The following is an 18,026-nucleotide window of genomic DNA, read 5'->3' as shown; positions in this document are numbered from 1 at the left end:
AAAAATGCTAACTATGTTAACAATGCTAACTATGCTAACAATGCTAACCACGTTGATTAGCTAACTTAGCTAATCATTTTTAACAGTTATGCTAAAAATGCTAACAATGCTAATAATGTTAACTATGCTAACAATGCTAACCAGGTTGATTAGCTAACTTAGCTAATCATTTTTAGCAGTTATGTTAAAAATGCTAACTATGCTAATAATGTTAACTATGCTAACCATGCTAACTAGCTAACTTGGTACTGAGGACTTTTATTTTGAAACATTTGTTGATGGGGTATCCATGGCTGCCACTATCAGGAATAAAGAAGTTACTGTAGTAAAATCAGGTTGGTTGCTATGGAAACGGTCATAAACGCTTAATTTTGATGGTTGCTATGTTGGTTGCTAGGTGCATGGAGGTCTCATGTAGTTGACTGGAGGCATAGTTGATGATAACTGACAGTTGGAATGGTTGAACAGTTAAATAGTTGAGTAGTTTCAATGGTTAAATGATTTAATAGTGTATTATTGCAGTGAGGACTTTTATTTTGAAACAGTTGTGGACAGAGGAAACAGTTAACAGGATATGTAGTCTTCTGAGAGACTGTATGCTTAAAGCCAGAGAAACTGACAGTTGGTGCCCAGGTGGCCGGCCACCTGGCCTAAGATTCTAATTGCTGCCGTGATGTCATAATGAGCAATGTTAAGTCTATGGGGGGAATTGTAATAGTTTTTAACTAATAGTTTAAAAAGTATAAAAGTTACAAAGTTGAAAAATACAAAGCAGGCATGGCATAAGCAAGACCTACGCAACAACGTTTGAATGAAGTTTCTACGTTAAACGGTTGAAGCTGAATTGCGTGCGTTAGAAGAAGAATAATAACTAGAAATGCAATTCCAAGGAATTACCAGTGCATGAAAATGCAGAAATAGATAATGTAGATATGGTTACTTAGGTGTAGCTAGGGTAAACATGGTGGTTGCATAGTTTACAGAGAGTTGATAGTGTGAAGGTAGACTGTTTAAAGATGAAGCATTCCAGTTCTAACTTAACTAATGATTTCTATTCATGTTAAAATGTTGATTAGCTAACTTAGCTAATGATTTCTAGCAGTTACGCTAAAAATGTTAATTATGCTAGCAATGCTAACTTTATTAACAATGCTAACCAGGTTGATTAGCTAACTTAACCAATGATTTCTAGCAGCAATGCTAAAAATGCTAACTATGCTAACAATGCTAAATTTGCTAACAATGCTAACCAGGTTGATTAGCTAACTTATTTGATGATTTTTTGCAGTTATGCTAAAAATGCTAACTATGCTAACAATGCTAACCATGCTAACTAGCTAACTTGCTAGTGAGGACTTTTATTTTGAAACATTTGTTGCTAGGGTATCCATGGTGGCCACTATCAGGAAACAAGAAGTTACTGCAGTATAATCATGTTGGTTGCTATGGAAACGGTCATAAACGCTTAATTTTAATGGTTGCTATGTTGGTTGCTAGGTACATGGAGGTTTCATGTAGTTGACTGGAGGCATAGTGGATGATAACTGAGAGTTGGAATGGTTGAACAGTTCAATAGTTGAGTATTTTCAATGGTTAAATGATTTAATAGTGTATTATTGCAGTGAGGACTTTTATTTTGAAACAGTTGTGGACAGAGGAAACAGTTAACAGGATATGTAGTCTTCTGAGAGACTGTATGCTTAAAGCCAGAGAAACTGACAGTTGGTGCCCAGGTGGCCGGCCACCTGGCGTAACATTCTAATTGCTGCCGTGATGTCATAATGAGCAATGTTAAGTCTATGGGGGAAATTGTAATAGTTTTTAACTAATAGTTTAAAAAGTATAAAAGTTACAAAGTTGAAAAATACAAAGCAGGCATGGCATAAGCAAGACCTACGCAACAACGTTTGAATGAAGTTTCTACGTTAAACGGTTGAAGCTGAATTGGGTGCGTTAGAAGAAGAAGTTTAATAACTAGAAATGCAATTCCAAGGAATTACCAGTGCATGAAAATGCAAAAATAGATAGATAATGTAGATATGGTTACTAAGGTGTAGCTAGGGTAAACATGGTGGTTGCATAGTTTACAGAGAGTTGATAGTGTGAAGGTAGACGTTTTAAAGATGAAACGTTACAGTTCTAACTTAACTAATGATTTCTATTCATGTTAAAATGTTGTTTAGCTAACTTAGCTAATGATTTCTAGCAGTTACGCTAAAAATGCTTATTATGCTAGCAATGCTAACTTTACTAACAATGCTAACCAGGTTGATTAGCTAACTTAACCGATGATTTCTAGCAGTATTGCTAAAAATGCTAACTATGCTAACAATGCTAAATTTGCTAACAATGCTAACCAGGTTGATTAGCTAACTTAGTTGATGATATGTTGCAGTTCTACTAAAAATGCTAACTATGCTAACAATGCTAACTATGCTAACTACCTAACTTGCTAGTGAGGACTTTTATTTTGAAAAATTTGTTGCTAGGGTATCCATGGTGGCCACTATCAGGAAACAAGAAGTTACTGCAGTATAATCATGTTGGTTGCTATGGAAACGGTCATAAACACTTAATTTTAATGGTTGCTCTGTTGGTTGCTAGGTACATGGAGGTTTCATGTAGTTGACTGGAGGCATAGTGGATGATAACTGACAGTTGGAATGGTTGAACAGTTCAATAGTTGAGTAGTTTAAATGGTTAAATGATTTTAATAGTGTATTATTGCAGTGAGGACCTTTATTTTGAAACAGTTGTGGACAGAGGACGTAGTGAAACAGGATCTGTAGTCTTAATGAGATTGTATGCTTAAAGCCTGAGACAGAAGGTGCCTCTCATATAGCGTTTACGCGTCCTCTCTCGCTCCTCACTGATCTACATAAAGAATGATGGAGCGGCAACAATGGGATAGTCTAGCCCTTCTTCTCTCTTTCTTTATGTAGATCATTGAGGATCGAGGAGCGAGGGAGGACATATAAACGCTGCTTGAGAGGGACCCACAGTAAATACTTTAAAAGTTGTATGTAGATAGTCTAATTAATGTTGATAGACAGAATGTTTAATGGATGTTGATAGGCAGATTGTTTAATAGATATTGATTGACAGTTTAATGGGTGGATGAGTGAATGGTCTGAAGAAGATGAATGGATAGAAGGTTGGATGGAATGTGCCTTATATTCTTGTTAAGAGAGACACTGATACAGCTCTCTGAGAGTAGTTGACACAGGTGTAATCAATTTAACTGGCTAGTCTTAAGAGAGCCAGCCTGAGAAAGAGTAGATTGTTTAAAAGTTGAATGTAGAGCGTCTTATTGATGTTGATAGGCAGACTGTTTAGAATGGGTGGATGAGTGAATGGTTTGAAGAAGATGAATGGATATAAAGTTGAATGGAATTAGGAGGACTTATTTTGATACTTTTGTGCGCAGAGGATACAGGGGAACAGAATATGTAGTCTTCAGAGAGATTGTAAAGCCTGAGAGAAACTGACAGTTGGTGCCCAGGTGGCTGACCAGCTGGGGTAACATTCTAATTGCTGCAGTGATGTCATAATGAGCCATGTTAAGTCTATGGGGGAAATTGTAATAGTTTTTAACTAATAGTTTAAAAAGTATAAAAGTTACAAAGTTGAAAAATACAAAGCCCACATCGCGTAAGTAAGACCTACGCGTCAAAATTTGAACGGAGTTTCTACGTTAAGCGGTTGAAGCTGAATTGCGTGCGTTAGAAGAAGAACTAGAAATGCAATTCCAAGGAATTACCAGTGCATGAAAATGCAAAAATAGATAGATAATGTAGATATGGTTACTAAGGTGTAGCTAGGGTAAACATGGTGGTTGCATAGTTTACAGAGAGTTGATAGTGTGAAGGTAGACAGTTAAAAGATGAAACATTCCAGTTCTAACTTAACTAATGATTTCTATTCATGTTAAAATGTTGATTAGCTAACTTAGCTAATGATTTCTAGCAGTTACGTTAAAAATGCTAATAATGTTAGCAATGCTAACTTTATTAACAATGCTAACCAGGTTGATTAGCTAACTTAACCGATGATTTCTAGCAGTAATGCTAAAAATGCTAACAATGCTAAATTTGCTAACAATGCTAACCAGGTTGATTAGCTAACTTAGTTGATGATTTTTTGCATTTATGCTAAAAATGCTAACTATGCTAACAATGCTAACTATGCTAACCATGCTAACTAGCTAACTTGCTAGTGAGGACTTTTATTTTGAAACATTTGTTGCTAGGGTTTCCATGGTGGCCACTATCAGGAAACAAGAAGTTACTGCAGTATAATCATGTTGGTTGCTATGGAAACGGTCATAAACACTTAATTTGAATGGTTGCTATGTTGGTTGCTAGGTACATGGAGGTTTCATGTAGTTGACTGGAGGCATAGTGGATGATAACTGACAGTTGGAATGGTTGAACAGTTCAATAGTTGAGTAGTTTCAATGGTTAAATTATTTAATAGTGTATTATTGCAGTGAGGACTTTTATTTTGAAACAGTTGTGGACAGAGGAAACAGTTAACAGGATATGTAGTCTTCTGAGAGACTGTATGCTTAAAGCCAGAGAAACTGACAGTTGGTGCCCAGGTGGCCGGCCACCTGGCCTAAGATTCTAATTGCTGCCGTGATGTCATAATGAGCAATGTTAAGTCTATGGGGGAAATTGTAATAGTTTTTAACTAATAGTTTAAAAAGTATAAAAGTTACAAAGTTGAAAAATACAAAGCAGGCATGGCATAAGCAAGACCTACGCAACAACGTTTGAATGAAGTTTCTACGTTAAACGGTTGAAGCTGAATTGCGTGCGTTAGAAGAAGAATAATAATAACTAGAAATGCAATTCCAAGGAATTACCAGTGCATGAAAATGCAGATATAGATAGATAATGTAGATATGGTAGATAAGGTGTAGCTAGGGTAAACATGGCAGTTGCATAGTTTACAGAGAGTTGATAGTGTGAAGGTAGACGTTTTAAAGATGAAACGTTCCAGTTCTAACTTAACTAATGATTTCTATTCATGTTAAAATGTTGATTAGCTAGCTTAGCTAATGATTTCTAGCAGTTACGCTAAAAATGCTTATTATGCTAGCAATGCTAACTTTACTAACAATGCTAACCAGGTTGATTAGCTAACTTAACCGATGATTTCTAGCAGTAATGCTAAAAATGCTAACTATGCTAACAATGCTAAATTTGCTAACAATGCTAACCAGGTTGATTAGCTAACTTAGTTGATGATTTTTTGCAGTTATACTAAAAATGCTAACTATGCTAACAATGCTAACTATGTCAACCATGCTAACTAGCTAACTTGCTATTGAGGACTTTTATTTTGAAACATTTGTTGCTAGGGTATCCATGGTGGCCACTATCAGGAAACAAGAAGTTACTGCGGTATAATCATGTTGGTTGCTATGGAAACGGCCATAAACACTTAATTTTAATGGTTGCTATGTTGGTTGCTAGGTACATGGAGGTTTCATGTAGTTGACTGGAGGCATAGTGGATGATAACTGACATTTGGAATGGTTGAACAGTTCAATAGTTGAGTAGTTTTTAATGGTTAAATGATTTAATAGTGTATTATTGCAGTGAGGACCTTTATTTTGAAACAGTTGTGGACAGAGGACGTAGTGAAACAGGATCTGTAGTCTTAATGAGATTGTATGCTTAAAGCCTGAGACAGAAGGTGCCTCTCATATAGCGTTTACGCGTCCTCTCTCGCTCCTCACTGATCTACATAAAGAATGATGGAGCGGCAACAATGGGATAGTCTAGCCCTTCTTCTATCTTTCTTTATGTAGATCATTGTGGATCGAGGAGCGAGGGAGGACATATAAACGCTGCTTGAGAGGGACCCACAGTAAATACTTTAAAAGTTGTATGTAGATAGTCTAATTAATGTTGATAGACAGACTGTTTAATGGATGTTGATAGGCAGATTGTTTAATAGATATTGATTGACAGTTTAATGGGTGGATGAGTGAATGGTCTGAAGAAGATGAATGGATAGAATGTTGGATGGAATGTGCCTTATATTCTTGTAGAATGGAGAGACACAGCTCTCTACTGAGAGTAGTGGATACAGATACAGGTGTAATCAATTTAACTGGCTAGTCTTAAGAGAGCCAGCCTGAGACAGAGTAGATTGTTTAAAAGTTGAATGTAGATCGTCTAATTGATGTTGATAGGCAGACTGTTTAGAATGGGTGGATGAGTGAATGGTTTGAAGAAGATGAATGGATATAAAGTTGAATGGAATTAGGAGGACTTATTTTGATACTGTTGTGCGCAGAGGATACAGGGGAACAGAATATGTAGTCTTCAGAGAGGAGCCTGAGAGAAACTGACAGTTGGTGCCCAGGTGGCCGGCCACCTGGTGTAAGATTCTAATTGCTGCCGTGATGTCATAATGAGCAATGTTAAGTCTATGGGGGAAATTGTAATAGTTTTTAACTAATAGTTTAAAAAGTATAAAAGTTACAAAGTTGAAAAATATAAAGCAGGCATGGCATAAGCAAGACCTACGCAACAACGTTTGAATGAAGTTTCTACGTTAAACGGTTGAAGCTGAATTGGCTGCGTTAGAAGAAGAAGTTTAATAATAACTAGAAATGCAATTCCAAGGAATTACCAGTGCATGAAAATGCAGAAAAAGATAGATAATGTAGATATGGTTACTAAGGTGTAGCTAGGGTAAACATGGTGGTTGCATAGTTTACAGAGAGTTGATAGTGTGAAGGTAGACTGTTTAAAGATGAAACATTCCAGTTCTAACTTAACTAATGATTTCTATTCATGTTAAAATGTTGATTAGCTAACTTAGCTAATGATTTCTAGCAGTTACGCTAAAAATGCTAATTATGCTAGCAATGCTAACCAGGTTGATTAGCTAACTTGACCAATGATTTCTAGCAGCAATGCTAAAAATGCTAACTATGTTAACAATGCTAAATTTGCTAACAATGCTAACCAGGTTGATTAGCTAACTTAGTTGATGATTTTTTGCAGTTATGCTAAAAATAATAACTATGCTAACAATGCTAACTATGCTAACCATGCTAACTAGCTAACTTGCTAGTGAGGACTTTTATTTTGAAACATTTGTTGCTAGGGTATCCATGGTGGCCACTATCAGGAAACAAGAAGTTACTGCAGTATAATCATGTTGGTTGCTATGGAAACGGTCATAAACGCTTAATTTTAATGGTTGCTATGTTGGTTGCTAGGTACATGGAGGTTTCATGTAGTTGACTGGAGGCATAGTGGATGATAACTGACAGTTGGAATGGTTGAACAGTTCAATAGTTGAGTAGTTTCAATGGTTAAATGATTTAATAGTGTATTATTACAGTGAGGACTTTTATTTTGAAACAGTTGTGGACAGAGGAAACAGTAACAGGATATGTAGTCTTCAGAGAGACTGTATGCTTAAAGCCTGAGAGAAACTGACAGTTGGTGCCCAGGTGGCCGGCCACCTGGCCTAAGATTCTAATTGCTGCCGTGATGTCATAATGAGCAATGTTAAGTCTATGGGGGGAATTGTAATAGTTTTTAACTAATAGTTTAAAAAGTATAAAAGTTACAAAGTTGAAAAATACAAAGCAGGCATGGCATAAGCAAGACCTACGCAACAACGTTTGAATGAAGTTTCTACGTTAAACGGTTGAAGCTGAATTGCGTGCGTTAGAAGAAGAATAATAACTAGAAATGTAATTCCAAGGAATTACCAGTGCATGAAAATGCAAAAAAAATTAGATATAGCTACTAAGGTGTAGCTAGGGTAAACATGGTGGTTGCATAGTTTAAAGAGAGTTGATAGTGTTAAGGTAGACATTTTAAAGCTTAAACATTCCTGTTCTAACTTAACTAATGATTTCTAACAGGTATTCTAAAATGTTGACTATGCTAACAATGCTAACCAGGTTGATAAGTTAACTTAGCTGATGATTTCTAGCAGTAATGCTAAAAATGCTAACTATGCTAACATTGCTAACTATGTTAACAATGCTAACCATGTTGATTAGCTAACTTAGCTAATCATTTTAGCAGTTGTGCTAAAAATGCTAACTATGCTAACAATGCTAACCAGGTTGATTAGCTAACTTAGCTAATCATTTTTAGCAGTTATGCTAACAGTGCTAACTATGCTAACAATGCTAACTATGCTAACCATGCTAACAATGTTAACTTGCTAGTGAGGACTTTTATTTTGAAACAGTAGTTGCTAGGGTATCCATGGTGCCCACTATCAGGAATAAAGAAGTTACTGTAGTATAATCATGTTGGTTGCTATGGAAACTGTCAAAAACGCTTAGTTTTAATGGTTGCATGTTGGTTGCTAGGTACATGGAGGTTTCATTTAGTTGACTGGAGGCATAGTTGATGATAACTGACAGTTGGAATGGTTGAACAGTTAAATAGTTGATTAGTTTCAGTGGTTAAATGATTTAATAGTGTATTATTGCAGTGAGGACTTTTATTTTGAAACAGTTGTGGAAAGAGGAAACAGTTAACAGGATATGTAGTCTTCACAGAGAGATTGTATGCTTAAAGCCTGAGAGAGAGAGAGGGCTGCTGCAGGTGGGGCTGGCCACCTGGCATTAGATTTGAATTGCTTAACGACCCGATTGTGATGTCATAGAGGCCAATGTTAAGTCTATGGGGAAATTTTTAATAGTTTTTATTTAATAGCTCAAAAAGTATAAAAGTTACAAAGTTGAAAAGTCATAGCAACCCGATCCATTAGAATACCTACGTTATGAAGTTTGAATGAAGTTGCTAAGTTAAACGGTTGAAGAGAAATTGCGGTTAGAAAAATCGGTCAGCGGAATAATAATAACTATAAGAAGCCTAGGAAGAACAGTACAGTGCATTTGCATGCACTGTAATAAGAAGAAGAAGAAGAAGACCGAGGGAGAACAGTACAGTGCATTTTCATGCACTGTAATAATAATAAGAAGACTTGGAATAACAGTACAGTGCATTTTCATGCACTGTAATAAGAAGAAGAAGACCGAGGAAGAACAGTACAGTGCATTTTCATGCACTGTAATAATAAGAAGACTTGGAATAACAGTACAGTGCATTTTCATGCACTGTAATAAGAAGAAGACCGAGGAAGAACAGTACAGTGCATTTTCATGCACTGTAATAAGAAGACTTGGAATAACAGTATAGTGCATTTTCATGCACTATAATAATAAGAAGAAGAAGAAGACCGAGGAAGAACAGTACAGTGCATTTTCATGCACTGTAATAACTAGAAAATGTAATTCCACGGAAGGAATTACCATTGCATGTAAATGTAAAAAGGTTGCTGTGTAAAACATTGTAGGCTATTAGTTAAAAAGACAACATAGGCTACTGTATGACACAATAAGAATAGATGAATAACAATAACCCAATTACAGTTCCACTGAAATTACTTGGAAACCCACATTTAAAAAGTGATTCATGAAAATGGATTAAAATTGTGGATAGTATTTTGGAAAATAAATCTTCATTTATTAAAATAATAGACTGAAATAAAGTTGCCAACTTCAAACGAGTTGCAAGCGCTGACACTTTGTTTAGTAGGCCTACTGAAGTTCACCAACGTATGATGTATGCAGCAACAGGTAGGCTGAGGAAATGATTTAGCAATAACGTTAGCTAGCTTGCTAACAACAAACATTATGATGGCAATGATGAGATCAATGTAGCTTGTAGCCTACTGTACAAACGACTGTGAGAAGAAGGCTTAAACCTAAATGGTAGCCTACAACTGGCATGTCTATCAGGTTGGACGCTGAGTTAAGACTGGCGTGGCTAGAAGCTAACATTAAATTTGATTGTCGTTAGCTAATAGTGCTTACGTTAGGGTTTGATTGTCTAACTATGGTCCCAACGTCACCTAGAGCTAACCGGTTACTGTAACGAAGCAAGATAGGAGTGGGCTACTGTAGGAGACAAGACGAAGACGATAACGTTCCGTGGCATGGTATCAACGTTAGATTGCTTCTTCTAGTCACTAGTGTTTACAGCCAGAGAGGGTTAAAGCGGAGCAGATGGCTAATGAAGGATTCTTTGCTACAGCTGTAGCTTAATGAGCACTACGTAACAATCCATTTCTGCCGCCAAAGCGTCTCAATGTTAAGTCTATGGGATTTTTGAACTCTTTTATCGTAAATATCTCAAAAAGTATAAAGTTCACAAATGTGAAAAATACATTTAACAAATCTCCGTTACAAGACCTGTGTAGGAGTGTTTGAATGACGTTAAACGGTTCAGTGGTTTTAGAGCCTTTGATCATTGATTTTGGTCGGAAGAAGAATAACTATTTTAAGAAGAACAGTGATAACAGTACATTGCATTGACATGCAATGTAATGATAAAGCAATGAGCAGTCTTTGAAATCCTTTCCAAATATGTATCCAACATTTGTCAAAATGTAATTTCATTCACATAAAAAATCATTTTTAGCATATTTCTCTACAAGATAGAGAAAAATATAGAGTGTATGACATGTTCAGAAAGTTGTGGGCTATATAACAGAAAAAAAAACAGAATTGGAATATCCTTAACCTTTCAAAAGTTATGGTAAATTTCAATTAAATTCAATTCAATTCAATTTTATTTATAGAGCGCCAAAACATTACACATGTCTCATGGCGCTTTACAGAGTGTTAAACCTTCAAAGAGAGCCCATGAGCAACAGGGGCAAGGAAAAACTCCCTAGAATTGGAGATACATACAGGAAGAAACCTCAGACAGATCCACGACTCAAGGGCCCAACCCATCTGCCTAGGGTCAGTTACAGTAAAGTCATTTGTAGTATCAGAAGGTTCGAACAGTCCAGTATAGAATTTAGTGATCAGTGTAAAAAAAATGCTGGAAACGGGATTTAGAATGTTTACAGAATTCACATTTTCTTTCTCACCAACAACATAAAAGTATAGATAAAAACTAATAATGAAGTTAGACACAATGGTTTAGATTTATGTGGTCTATTAGAATAAACCATTTATTTGTATAAAAGCAAATGATACAGTCAATAGGAATGACTTAAGAAAAAATAGAACATTGCCAGTAGTACAGGAAGTAAATCTATATATTTTTAAGAACATTTAGGAATAGATACATACAATTAATGTGAACTTTCTTATGTAAATCAGTATATTATGAAAACTATATACATATATAAAGTAATATTATTTAATCAAAAGCTAGGAATACAATCAACTTCAATATGACTCAACAATCAATGTGGTCTTAACATTTGAAAGTAGATTAGATAGGACATATTGTGTACTTCAAAAAACACAGAAGTGGTTGAAAACGTTTTTCCTCCACTTCGGGGACATTGCCGTCGTCAATAGTTTCTTATTATTTCAAGATTGGCAATGCAGAATCTGGTGTTGAACCTAGGCTAGGTAGCTACAACCAGATACACTTTAGAGAAAATCTAACACGACAACTGGCAGGCATTTCCGTCGATACAGTTTTTCAACCTCGGCCTTCAGCTCCTCCAACAACTACTCCGTCTTCTTTTCATCAGGTACATGTTCCTGTACAGCAGGAGCCACAGAGAAATTGTTGGCTATGTTATAAAAAAATTAAAAAGGAGCATAAAACAAAAGTAGCTTGTGCGGCCCCTGAGTGTAATGGTGGGCGGCTTTGTTTTACTAGTAAACAACATTGCTTTCAGATTTAGCATTCAGCAGAAGCTGAGCTGCCCTGTCCTACCCTACCCTCTGTGTGTGTGTGTGTGTGTGTGTGCGTGCGTGCGTGCGTGCGTGCGTGCGTGTGTTTGTGTATGTGTTTGAACAATTTGGCCCACAATCCCTGGAGAGACTTGGTTCCCCAGTAACGATGGATAATAGGGAGGGAAGTGAAGCCCATGTAAATGATCAGCCCCAGAAGCCTGCGAAACTCCTCTTGGGTCACTTCGTCCCATGCTCCTGCACTATTTGCATATGACGGCCTACTGAGCACAAGCTCCCACCCCCTCTGCTTTGTAAAACCGCATAAGTATGACACAACAGCGTGAGTAAAAAACAACATGAAGAAGTCTATTTCACGCAGTGTTTTTGTGGCAGTCTGCACCGCCCTACGTACACCACCAAAATCTACACCTAAGGGACGACGCGGACTAAATGGTATCGGAACTGGTGCTTCTGTGTCCCTATCAGTATAAGTAGGAAAAGGGTCAGAGAAGCGTGTACGCTTCCTCCCAGACACAGGACCTTCAGGAGAATGACTAATCCACCCCAAACCCACCAAATAAAATTAATTAATATAAATGTTGCCATGTTTTACATATGAAGTACTGTATAATACATGAAATAAAATACATGCTACTTACCAAACTGAGGATGATGGCAGGTTTTCCTCCTTCTCCTCCTCATCCTGCCCCCTGTCACTCAGCAGGTCCTGGTCCAGTAGGTCCTCTTCTTCTTCCTCCATCCGCTCATGGCTTTCACCTTGATGAGCTACTATGAGTTCAAGCTCATCAGCTGTCAGCCTCTTCTTGGCATCCTCCATCTGAAGCAACAACAAAACCATACAAATGTAATACTGTACCAAAAAAATCCTAAACCTAAACACCTGTGTGTGTGTGTGCGCGTGTGTGTGTGTGTTTGGGTGTGTGTGCACGCACGCATGCATGCATGCACATGCGCGCGCGCGCACACACACACACACACACAAAGAGGTAGACTAAATTATTGACACAATCTGGGTGACTCAAAATAGCACAACTTGAAAATGCAATGAAATGTAATGTTATTACACACTTTCCACAAGGGTTTAGCTACCCTAAATCTGATTGCCTGGCTGGCATCAAGACAAAGATTATATTTCACATGATTACATTTCACCTAGTGACTAACTGACTAAATGCAATAATGACATTTATGACAAATATGAGTTCACATCATACTTTCTATAACTATATTGAGGAGTGAAAATAGCTTCTTAATCATGTCATGTCAACTTAGAAAATCTTAGCACATCTGATGTTTGTCATTTTGGCAGAGGATAGCATCAAGCAAGCTAGTTCACTACTACTGATAAAACTGCCTGGTGACAACCTGACAAAAGGTAATACAAACATTTCTGACAGAATCTGTGATTTCACATCATGATTTCTATAACTATGCCAGGAGTAAACAATATCAATCAACTTGTTTCATGTCTAACGTTACTGTAGATGGAACGTAAACACGCAGCTCACGGTATTTTCTCAGCTTACTTCTGTAGCAGTACTTACCTGTCAACATTATGCTTAGCTAACATGTAAATTGGTACTAGAACACGAACTTCCTTACATGTTATATAGGCTACTTACAGGTTCCTAAATGAAATTGTTAAATGAAAATAACTGACATCAAAAGCAAACGAAAATATGACATGCAGTTCAGAGTAATGCAGCTAGCTAAAACTGACGTGCCTGGTGGCTAACACTAGCCAAACTATGCCATAATGTTGACGCTAATGAGAAAGCATATTACTGTCAAATAACATGATTTTAGGACTATAAATTAAGATTGACCATAAGTAGAACTGATTTGAAATATATCTTACCTCAATTTATCCAGCAGTATGGCTATCAGTTGATGTAATCTCCCGAAGTGCAGACGGTCTCCGGCTGCCCCACGTCAAATGCACTGACTGAAGAGACATATTTTTTCACGACTCATCTTCAAGTATCCTAACATTTTCGCACCATAAACCCCTTAACCAATGATATCAAATTGAAGCTTATGTTGTCAGGATTACGGGGAAGATTTCAGAAATAAAATCAGTCATTGGACAGCTGAGAAATAAGACAATTGGTCATCTTTAAAATTTTAACGATATTAGAATGGTCGGGCTCATAAGGGTTAAGAATACAATCTCTCTGTGAAGACTACATATCCATATAAAAGTCCTCACTGCAATAATACACTATTAATTCATTTAACCATTAAAACTACTCAACTATTTAACTGTTCAACCATTCCAACCGTCAGTTATCATCAACTATGCCTCCAATCAACTATGTGAAACATCCACATACCTAGCAACCAACATAGCAACCATTAAAATTAAGTGTTTATGACAGTTACCATAGCAACCAACATGATTATACTGCAGTAACTTCTTTATTCCTGATAGTGGCCACCATGGATACCCTAACAACAAATGTTTCAAAATAAAAGTCCTCACTAGAAAGTTAGCATGGTTAGCATAATTAAAATTGTTAGCATTTTTAACATAACTGCTAGAAATGATTAGCTAAGTTAGCTAATCAACCTGGTTAGCATTGTTAGCATAGTTAGCATTTTTAGTATAACTGTAAGAAATACTCAACTAAGTTAGCTAATCAACCTGGTTAGCATTGTTAGCAAATTTAGCATTGTTAGCATTACTGCTAGAAATCATCAGCTAAGTTAGCTAATCAACCTGGTTAGCATGGTTAGCATAGTTAACATTTTTACCATAACTGCAAGAAATCAGTAGCTAAGTTAACCAATCAACCTGGTTATCATTGTTACCATAGTTAACATTTTAACATGAATAGAAATCATTAGTTAAGTTAGAACTGGAATGTTTCAGCTTTAAACTGTCTACATTCACACTATCAACTTTCTTTAAACTATGCAATCACCATCTTTACCCTAGCTACACCTTAGTAGCCATACCTACACAATCTATGCATTTTTGCATTTTCATGCACTGGTAATTCCTTGGAATTGCATTTCTAGTTGGACAATAAAAACTCTGTATATCTACTTCTAATTGAGTAATGAATGTGAATACTTTTGACACCTTTGATCATTGAAATTCTGGTATGTTATTAGAGTGCATGAAAATGCACTCTACTGTTATCCCAAGTATTCTTATTATTTTTCTTCAACGCTTTTTGTGCGTCGAATTCAGCTTCAACCGTTTAACGTAGAAACTTCATTCAAACTGCGCTGCGTAGGTCTTACTTAAGTGACTTCAGCTATGTTTTTTTCAACTTTGTGACTTTTATACTTTTTGAACTATTAAATAAAAACTATTAAAATTTCCCCATAGACTTAACATTACATTATGACATCATAATAGGGCAATTAGAATCTTACGCCAGGTGGCCAGGCCAGCTGCAGCAGCTCTCTCTCTCTCAGGCTTTAAGCATACAATCTCTCTGTGAAGACTACATATCCTGTTAAACTGTTTCCTCTGTCCACAACTGTTTCAAAATAAAAGTCCTCACTGCAATAATACACTATTAAATCATTTACCCATTGAAACTACTCAACTATTTAACTGTTCAACCATTCCAACTGTCAATTATCATCAACTAAGCCTCCAGTCAACCATATGAAACCTTCATGTACCTAGCAACCAACATAGCAACCATTAAAGTTAAGCATTTATGACAGCTTCCATAGCAACCGACATGATTATACTGCAGTAACTTCTTTATTCCTGATAGTGGCCACCATAGATACCCTAGCAACAAATGTTTCAAAATAAAAGTCCTCACTAGCAAGTTAGCATTGTTAGCATAGTTAGCATTTTTAGCATAACTGCTAGAAATCATCAACTAAGTTAGCTAATCAACCTGGTTAGCATTGTTAGCATAGTTAGCATTTTTTGTATAACTGCTAAAAATCATAAGCCAAGTTAGCTAATCACCTTCGTTAGCATTATTAGCATAGTAAGTATTGTTAGCATGGTAAGCATTGTTAGCAAAACTGCTAGCAAACATGAGCTAAGTTAGCTCAGCAATCTGATTAGCATATTAGCATTATTAACATAACTGCTAGAAAACATTAGTGAAACATTAAACATCCATTAAACTATACCTATTGACATCCATTTAAAATAATTTACCTATCAACATCAATTAAACTATTAGTCTGTCAACATTCATTAAATTATCTTTTGATCAACAGCTTTTAAGCTATCCACATTCAATTTTAAACAGTCTGTCTTCGCACTTTCAACTTTCATAAACTATGAAACCACCATGTCTACCCTAGCAACACCTAAGCAACCATATCTACATGATTTATCTGGACATTTTTGCATTTTCATGCACTCGTAATTTCCCTGGAATTACATTCTCTAGTTACAGTGCATGAAAATGCACTGTACCGTTCTTCCTAGGCTTCTTATTATTCCGCTTACCAAATTCATTTTTTCTATTCAGCTTGAACCGTTTAAATTAGAAACTTCATTCAAACGTCGCAACGTAGGTCTTAAATAGGGGAATGCTGCTATGTATTTTTCAACTTTGTAACTTTTATACTTTTTAAACTATGAATTAAAAACTATTAAAAATGTCCCCATAGACTTAACATTGGCCTCTATGACATCACAATCGGATCATTAAGCAATTAGAATCTTATGCCAGGTGGCCAGCCCCACCTGCAGCAGCCCTCTCTCTCTCAGGCTTTAAGCCTACAATCTCTCTGTGAAGACTACATATCCTGTTAAACTCTCTTTCCACAACTGTTTCAAAATAAAAGTCCTCACTGCAATAATACACTATTAAATCATTTAACCATTGAAACTACTCAACTATTTAACTGTTCAACCATTCCAACTGTCAGTTATCTTCAACTATGCCTCCAGTCAACTACATGAGACCTCCATGTACCTAGCAACCAACATAGCAACCATTAAAATGAAGTGTTTATGACCGTTTCCATAGCAACCAACATGATTTTACTACAGTAACTTCTTTATTCCTGATAGTGGCAGCCATGGATACCCTATCAACAAATGTTTCAAAATAGAAGTCCTCAGTAGCAAGTTAGCTAGTTAGCATAGTTAGCATTTTTAGCATAGCTGCTAGAAATTCTTAGTTAAGTTAGCTAATCAACCTAGTTAGCATTGTTAAAATAGTTAGCATTGTTAGCATAGTTAGCATTTTTAACATAACTGCTAAAAATGATTAGCTAAGTTAGCTAATCAACCTGGTTAGCATTGTTACCATAGTTAACATGGTTAGCATAGTTAGCATTTTTAACATAACTGCTAAAAATGATTAGCTAAGTTAGCTAATCAACTTGGTTGGCATTGTTAGCATAGTTAGCATTTTTAGCATTACTGCTAGAAATCATCAGCTAAGTTAGCTTATCAACCTGGTTAGCACTGTTAACATAGCTAGCATTTTTACAATAACTGTTAGAAATCATTAGCCAAGTAAACCAATCAACCTGGTTATCATTGTTAGCATAGTTAACATTTTAGAATACCTGTGAGAAATCATTAGTTCATTAGTTAAGTTAGAACAGGAATGTTTAAGCTTTTAAATGTCTACCTTAAAGCAATAGTTCGGAATTTTGGACATAGGACCTCATTTCCAACTCAGTCTGGGTGATCTAGGTCGGTGAAGACCATTTTCAGTGAATTTCTGCCCTTCCTATGAGTTGCAGCGTTCATCTCGTGCTAATCTGGTGCCAAGATAACGCAAGTCAACGGTAACATCCAGCCTGCCACTGAAAACACTCCACAGAACACCCGAAACAAATACATTTTAACGTCAGACTATCGATGCACATGCCTGACTGTGTTGATAGAACCATGTTAGAAATAAAACGAACCTTGCATCGCATTGCAATAGCCTACTTTGTTCCCTGTATGGCAGTGGCGGATTGATATTGAGAAACTAGTCCCTCAAAATGTAATAAATCATTGAGTTGCAAGGTTAGTTTTATTTCTAAAATTATTCTATCAACACGGACATGTATATCGATAGTCCGACGATTTAATTGACTTGTCTCGGGTGTGCGGTGGAGTGAGCAAGACTGTTGTTGATGTCAGACTGATGTTACCGTAGAAATGCAAGCGTTAGCAAAGGGGGACGCTGCAACTGAAGGAAGGGGCTAAACGCAATAAAAACGGTCTCCACCGACCTATATCACCTCGGTAAAGTTGGAAATGAGGTCCTATGTCCAAAATTCCGAACTATTCCTTTAACACTATCAACTCTCTTTAAACTATGCAACCACCATGTTTACCCTAGCTACACCTTAGTAACCATATCTACAT

The 18,026-nt window shown here is 36.5% G+C and overlaps 1 protein-coding gene across 8 annotated transcripts in view; it reads right to left on the bottom strand.

Moving 5' to 3' along the window:
- LOC134068923 (complement factor H-like) overlaps positions 1-18,026 on the bottom strand; it is a 70,972-nt gene that overhangs the window by 50,705 nt on the left and 2,241 nt on the right. Inside the window, exons 6-8 of one of the 8 annotated variants that reach the window (XR_009936738.1) lie at positions 13,581-13,667; positions 12,361-12,539; positions 11,090-11,563 (exon numbers count right to left, since the gene is read on the bottom strand). The exons of the other annotated variants lie outside the window; for them this stretch is intronic. The gene's annotated coding sequence lies outside the window, so the exon portion shown is untranslated. Of the gene's footprint in view, positions 1-11,089; positions 11,564-12,360; positions 12,540-13,580; positions 13,668-18,026 lie in introns of those variants that run through there. 8 annotated transcript variants of the gene reach the window in all.

The sequence above is a fragment of the Sardina pilchardus genome, chromosome 21 (genome assembly GCF_963854185.1).
Source record: "Sardina pilchardus chromosome 21, fSarPil1.1, whole genome shotgun sequence".
Lineage (NCBI taxonomy): Eukaryota > Metazoa > Chordata > Actinopteri > Clupeiformes > Clupeidae > Sardina > Sardina pilchardus.
Note: the sequence above shows the minus strand (reverse complement) of the source record. Positions and strands in the feature narration are given on the sequence as shown.